Raw genomic sequence first — 8,275 nt, forward strand, 5'->3', positions numbered from 1 at the left:
TTTTGTGGTAACTTTTCATATGTTTATGAGTTGGAAAAAGGTGTATGAGTTATTAGAGTGCAAGGGCTATTTTTAGAGTGCAAACAACTCATTGTATGACTTTTATGGGGGTGTAAACTAGAGGAAAAAATTATGGACAAAAATGGTATTCTTGGAGTTACAAATTATAAGTTGGTAACATGTGGCATGGTTCGTTCGCCCATTATTTTGTTGAAAAACAAATGGTTTCCAAGTGGAAAATCACTATAAATGGAGGGCTTGGGGAGATGTTCGAATCATTGAGTTCAATTTGCAAGACTGGTTCTAGGAGTCTCTCTGAGTTTGAGTCTGAGTTCAAGTTGTTGCGATGCACTCTTGTAAGAACTTGTATTGCAAGTGTATTGTAATATTCTAGATTTGAGAATACATTGTGCGGGTTTTGGAGGGGGGTTTTTCTCCTAAATGGGTTTCCCCACAGTAATCATTGTGTTATGTATTCACCATTTTTTATTTATTTTTAATGTTATTATGCATTTCTTGAGATCTCTACAATATTTAGTTGAGTTTTCATTATAGTCCCCTGAAAGATTAGTGTAGGAAGCAATTTTGTGCACTTTAGCTTCCTTACAAGTGGTATCAAAGCTTGGCCAGTTTTGGTTCTACTTGTTGGGTACAAGGCTTTTTGAGCTAATCAAGGTTTGAGTTGGAAGCTTGTGCAAAGGTTTTTTATTTTTGTGTTGCAAGATTGCAAAGATGACAAGCACATCAGGGACGATTGATGTAGAGATTTTTTTTGGAACAAAGTTTGAAATGTGAAGTTGAAGATGGAAGATCTCTTGATTGATCGGGATCTATGGGATGTAGTCAATGAAAAGAAGCTTAGGCCCATAGATCCAACTTCTTCTGCAAAGTATGATGTGAGAGATAAAAAATCTAAAAGTTGCATTAGATTGTGTCTTGCAGACTCTATACTAATTAATTTCCATGAAGAACCTAGCATGAATAAGCTTTGGGAGAAGCTACGTGAGATCTATCAAGTGAAATCACTTGTGAACAAGATTATTTTAAGGAAGAAGTTGTATTCCTTGAGAATGGAACAAGGTGGACAAACTTTTGAGTATCTTGAAAGTTTTAATATGTTGGAGACTCATTTGACCTCAGTTAGGGTGTGGATGGATGAAGAAGAGAGGTGCCAAATATTTTTATGTTCATTGCTAGACTCATGGGACATCGTTGTCATGGCTATATGGAGCACTTAAATTGTCTTGAAGATGGAAGAAGTTGTTGGTTCTCTACTTTCTAAAGAGATGAGAAGGAAGGTCTCTCTAAATGCCAAAGAGGCTTTGATTTTTCAAGGAAGACCAAAGGAAAGAGGCAAGAATGAGAAGAAGCATGGCCATTTTAAGTCTGAGAAGGAAGATGGAGATGCTTTCATCATAGCCTTTGTAGATTTTGGAGGGTGGGGTTTTTCTCTCAAAAGGGTTTCCCCATGGTAATCATTGTGTTAAGAATTCATTTTTTATTTTTCTTATGTTATCATGCATTTCTTGAGATATTTGAAATATTTAGTTGAATTTACATAATCATCCTATCAAAGATTAGTGTAGGAAGAAATTCCATGCACCTTATCTTCCTTACAATGTTAAGAAGTTTTTAAAATGTGGAAGACATTTGAGAAAATATTTATATAAACTATCAATGCCTTGAATCCTATCATTGTTAGTAATCTCAACCATCACACACAAAGCCCATCTTTGGCATATAGCACAACAAGATCAACTTTATCACATCATCCAATATACTACATGTACATCATCATTTCTTCGATACAAAATTAAAAACATATTGATAAATAGTTTGATTTATTATAATGACCTAACCGATAGAATGTGAAACATTAAACAATAAAAATCTCAAATAAAATCCACACAAGTATAATATCAAGATTTATTGTAGAAACACAATTTGAGAAAAACCACCACTATCATGCTACTAGTTTTTCACTCATCTAAAGTGAGCTCTATTAGGAACCAACACTATTAAATGTTAGAATACACATTGTTAGTTCTTACCCTGTTAAAGGTTACAATACACATTGATAACCTAGAGAGAACTAAGAAGAACAAATATGCAACTTTCACATTTGGATCTCTAATTACATACCTATTCTTCCATGTCATGAAAACAATACCTAACATGCTTAAATTAGAATAAAAATAAGATAAGTGTTCAATGGAATTAGTAACCTATCTCTATAGGAAGAAAATTGAAGATTATATGATTATAATGATAACCAATTTTATGACATCATTCCAATATTTAATGAAGAATAGAGTTAGGATTCAAAAGTTAGTTGTAGATAAATTGAAGAAGAAGATATGTTTAATTGTTGAGATGGATCATAATTGAAAAGAGGTAGTTGTACCCATAGAAATGTTTGTTGATCCTTTCAGGTAGGAAGTCATTGAAATAAAGATCATTGAGTGTGAAACTAAATTATTAAAAGAAAATGTATATGATGAATATGATGAATGGGGTGCAGTTGGAAAGGGATTGATTGAAGTGTAAGAACTGAAAACATCAACAAAATCCAAGAAGTTAGTAGAAAATGTTATGAAAAGGATGCTCAAGGAAATATGAATGACACATGAAGAATATGTGCAGAGGTAAAAAAAAAAAAAACAAAGATAAAGGGAGCAAACCAGGGAAACATATTGGTAGTGCAACCTCTATCTACTCAACCAAGTAGTCCACCATCAACAACACCTGCTCAAGTAGCACCCAAAAGTATGTTCCATATAGTAGGTGAAGAACAAAAGGAGGAGGGTATATGAATGATAAGAAAAATTACTTCACCTATAGTACCAAGGAGTCTACAAGAACCATACCATCAATGACACTTGCACCTATAAAAGTGGAAAAGGAGAAAGAGAAAAAGTAATAAATTTCACCAAAAATATCAAGGAGGATTAATAATGAACAACGAGGGAAAGAAGGATACAATAGAGAAGGAAAGTACACCATGAAGGATGAGAGGAAAATTTTCTTGACCTCATCCACAACCACAAACACAAAAATAACTACAACTACAAGATGAAGAGGATAGTGAGAAAGAGTTGGAAATTGAAATTGGCTGAATTCAAATAAAATGATAATTAAGGATGGTAATCTAACTTAGCATAAAAATTAATATGATATTTACGATCCTTTGCAGAAGAGGAAACTAGAAAATGTAGTGATAAGATATATGATAGACTAAAATAAATTATTTTACAAATTCATGGAAACATTTTAGAGGACCTATATAAAATATTGATTGAGAAGAAGCCAAGAGCAAAGAAAGATGATAATAAAATAAGAGAGAAGGAAATTGTAAAGCTTTATGGCACTAGAAATCTTCAAGAAAATTGAACCATTGTTGAGGAATAAAAGGAGAACAATATTATTTATGAGAGGTGTATATGAGAAGGTAATAAATAGGATTGAGGAGATAGTAATAAAAGTGATGAAAAATTCTGCATCTATTAGAGAATAATAAAGGAAGAAGATGATGATATAGTCATGGACACATGAGATGCAAAAATTAAAGAATATTACATGATGATGATAGGGGGAGCTACTATCACTATTTATACTAGTGAAGAACCATTTTCCCATGTTCAAGTTAAAAATTTTGCAAAAAAAAGAAAAATGAAGTTGGCAATTTGGAGATAGTCTATATTGGAGACTACATGACCTTAGTCGATGAAGAAGAAAATAAAAGAAAATAAGATTCTACTATTATGCATGATAAGATAGAGAATATAGAATAATATTTGGAACCTACCCCTATGAGTGCCAAATTTATTTATACTAATAATTTGATAAACATCATTGAAGAAAATACAAAAGGAAAGATATCTCTAAAAAATACAGAAAGAGAAGAAGAAAAGAAAAAAGCAGTGTTAATAGAGAATGAAGTGGAAAATAAAGAGAAGGTAAGTCCAAAGAAGAGATACAAAAAATTAAACAAATGTAAATTCATCCATCACATCTACTAGTCTAGCAAGTATGTATAGTAAAAAAGAGATAGATAGTAGCTATGCAAACACCTCCTAGGGCAACTTAGCCTACACAAACTAGTACTTCAAGATCACCTCTTTAAGAACTAATCACATGATTGTCACATGATGCTAGAAAGATGTTTGAATATAACATGAATATAAAAATTTTTTGTAGTTAATAACATTCTCACTCAATAAAATTTATAAATAATTGTGCCAGATGAGCTAGAGTGCCTTGGGTAGACTAGACATAATGAAAAAGAACATGGAAGAGATTGATCAAATGCAAGTTAATGACTTGGATATATGGAAGAGAGAAGACATATTTTGATGGAAAATTTTCTACATTGGTTGAAGTTGTAGCATAAAAAGATTTGACCACACATGATGCTAATTTATTTAGCACTGTTTACAACAATATCGCAAGTGAGTTATCACTTCTGGATACTTGTATCAATGTATTGAGGAAATGGCTTGAGTAAGGAAAGTTTTTCTAAGGAAAATGTATTTATGGTTTTTGTGCACAAAAAACATTAAAAAAATGACCAGATAAAAAGAAGATGAATAAAAGAGCATTGTGGATTAATGTCACAATCCAAGTTCACAAAAAAGTTTCAAAGCAAGAATCACTAATATTCACGATGAGATAAGGCTACTTGAATTGAGAAAGGAGAAACCTATAAATAAATAAAAATCATTGTTAAGGGAACACCTTGTTGGAAATCTGATTGAAAAGCTCATTGTTGTTGAAGATCAAAGAGGGAGATCATTGTAAAAGAATGTTTACAATCATTGTTTTTCCATTGATGTCAAACCTGCTATTTGTAGCTATGATATTTGCTTATAAGATCCGAGCACTATGACTTAGTTGATTGATGAAGAGGATTTGATCAACAAGATGTAACAAGAGCACCTAAAGGAAAGGTAGAGTTATGATGTTGTAATGAAGTGCAAAGATTGGTTAAGACAATGGTTAGGTCATGTATTGATGACATACTCAAAGACACAGAGGTTGGTCACACTTAGAAACATTGGAGGAAGAATTTGTAACAAGGTTGACTGCAAAGCTTTAACTAGGATCATTAGTATGTTCTAAGAAAATTCTTAGTAGAAGCTGAGTAACAAATATTTCTAGTATGTGCTGAGTGATCTTCAAGTGCCGAGTAAAGATCAGGTGCTGAGCATCAAAAAATTTTTAGTAGGTGTCAAGTGATCTTTAGGTACGAAGCATCAGGAAAAACATAGTTGATGCTGAGTAACATTGTATGTGTCGAGCACTAGTATTTCAATAGTGCTGAGCTGCTACATTATTTCAAATGATGAAGATTTGCCAAATCTAAGCTGACATAGTGGTTGCATTGAATTTTTTGAATGAGTTGAAAGATGAGGATGATGTGTTGTTGGCATAAAATCTTATGTAAACAATCTTTTGGAAAATTCTAATGGATTATTAAAGAAGTTTCTTGAGGAAATAGAATGTGGGTTAGATACAATGAATCCTACCTAATCCATGTGAATTAAAATTAAAAAATGGAAGAATTGAGTGGGAAAAGGAACTCTAAAACTTCTATTTAAGGAGTCATAGACCAAGAAGTAGAGACCTGTTGATATTGTTGCTGCTAAAGAGCCAATTCTACGAAGTAGTTGAAAGGGTGTTAAGAAGGAGACATCTAGGAGAAGGAAGAGCACTGAGGCTCTATTTCTATGAGTGGTCATGAAGAGCTGATTGCACTAGTACATTGAGTATGGTGACTCAAGGAGATGAAGCTTGAAAGGGAAGGCGAGCTATTAAGAGTTGTAGAGATTGAAGGCCAGGCAAGGGTATGAGCTGAGAAGTGAGCTAAGACCTACAAGATAAGTTGTGTGTTGTAGTCAGGTCAATATTTTCTAATACTCTCTAGAAATTATATTATATGTAAAAATCCTATGAACTTAGGTTGGCCTAATAGCCATTTATAAATTCTTTAACAGGGTGGCATTCCAAGTGAATGTTCTAAAGTCCTCTAACCAGGCCCAGTTCTAATAGGGTGGTTAAATCCTCTAACAAGGTCACATTCAATAGTGTGTTGTAAGCCTTTAATAGGGGAGGCCTTTCATAGGGAATCACTTTAGAAGGGTAAAAATTGAGTAGCATGTTATTGATGTTTTTTCCCAAATTGGGTTTCCATGTAAATCATTGTGTCATGTGTTGACTTCTTATGTGTTTTACTTGCATGTTGATTTACAATAACTCGCTGATTAGATAAATAGAAGCATGGATGAATGAATGCTTAAATGATTTTCACTATACTTAGTGCAAAGCTTGAATTGGACATTTAGACCTTGAATAAATGATTCAACTCCCCTCTTAGTTATTGTAAAGCAATTCTAACAATCGGTACCAGAGCCATCTACTAATTTAGTTTCAAGGTACTAGAAGTAGAAAGATCAAGATGTCCAAGAGAGAAGTTCTCAAGCTTAATAAAGACAACTTTGTTGCATGGTAAAGTTTGATGAAATTGCACCATGGATCAATAGGTGATTATGCAAAAACCTCAATTGGAATAGAGCATGTAACTCCAGTAGGACCCCTCATTGCAGATGACTTGAACAAAAAGGAGCATAACCAAGCAATGTTGAAAATTGCATCTGCACTTAGCTATGATGAATATGATGATATCAAAGACTGTAACATTGCATTCAAAATATGGAAAACTTTATTAGATATCTATTGAGGTGATTAGAATGTTTAGAGAGGAAATAGAGAAAGCCTAAGAGGGAACTTTGATGACATGAAAATGGAGGAAGGTGAAAATGTTGCTCAGTATGCTGCAAGAATAAAAGAAGTGGTGAGTGCAATAAGATGTCTAGGTGGACAATTGGAAGAAGAAACATCTATCAACAAATACTTAAGAAATGTGCTCCCTATCTATGCTACAAGATTTTCAGCCATCCAAGAGCTGAGGTGTGTACAAGGGAACACACTAACCTTTTAAGAAATAGTTGGAAGACTTACTACATTTGAGCTATCCAATTTTGACAACTACAGACCTAAGAACCTTGAATTTTCTTTCAAGGCCAAGATGACAATAAAAGATATTGAGGAGGACACATCAAGTAAGAGAAGAAGAAAAAGGAAAACATGCATCCAGTGATAGTAGCATAGATGAGGAAAATGTGGAATAGTTAGAAGCACCACTGGCCATGAGATTCCATAGAGGTAAAGGCAAATTCAAAGGTAAGCTCCCAATCATATGTTTCAATTGCAATGAAGTAGATCATATAGCTGCAAGATGTCCAAAAAAGAAAAACTATAAAGAAGGAAACAAGTTCAAGAACAAAAGAGAAGATGACAACAAAGATTACAAGGAGAAAGGCAAAAGATGTTACATTGTTGAAGAAAATTCTAATGAGAATGATGATAAAGTAGTCTATGTAGCCATGAAGGATGAATCAGAGAAAGATGAAGATGAAGCAACAACATTGGTTACTTGTGTGAAAAAGAATGACAAGTGGATCATAGACAATGGATACTCACATCACATGATAGGATATAAAAGTAACTTCATTACCTTTACTCAATATGATGGAAATAGTGTTAGATTTGGTAATGATGCCCCATGTCAAATCAAAGGAAAAGGCTCTATCAAACTTATTGAGAAAATTTTATCTGATAATGTATACTATGTTGAAGGATTGAACTACAACTTGCTGAGTGTATCTTAGTTAGGCAATGTAGGTTGCAAAGTGGAATTTGGAAACAAAACTGACAAGATCTATGATATTGTTGGAAATTTGATAGGAAAAGGTGAACAAACTAGGAGTAATCTATTTTGGGTAGAAGCAAGGAGTTGGGTCTCAATTCTGTGGAAGTCTGCAGATTGAGATCATACTCTTTTAGAAATGTGTACCTGTTTTAGGCTCAGGGGCCCGATACAAAATTTAAAAAATAGGCACCTGTGTTTGAAAACATAAAAAAATTATATTTTTTAGAAATAGGTACCCATTTTTTAACTTTTAAAAAATGGGTATCCATTTCTAAAAAAATCAAATTTTGTTGTTGTGGGAGGATTTTGTATGCCAATTTGACTTTTTCAAAATGGGTACCCATTTTTTGAATTTAAATAATGGGTACCCATTTCTTACAACATTGGGCATGATTTTTTTCTTCGACCTTGAATTTTGGTTCAAGATAGGCTTGGTGAGACTAAGCCTATGCCTTGACCTCTAAAGATTTGGCTAAGGCATTGAACTAACAAATTTATTCCTTGCCA

The sequence above is a fragment of the Cupressus sempervirens genome, chromosome 3 (genome assembly GCF_028749045.1).
Source record: "Cupressus sempervirens isolate cs-2001-9-10 chromosome 3, ASM2874904v1, whole genome shotgun sequence".
NCBI classification, from domain to species: Eukaryota; Viridiplantae; Streptophyta; class Pinopsida; order Cupressales; family Cupressaceae; genus Cupressus; species Cupressus sempervirens.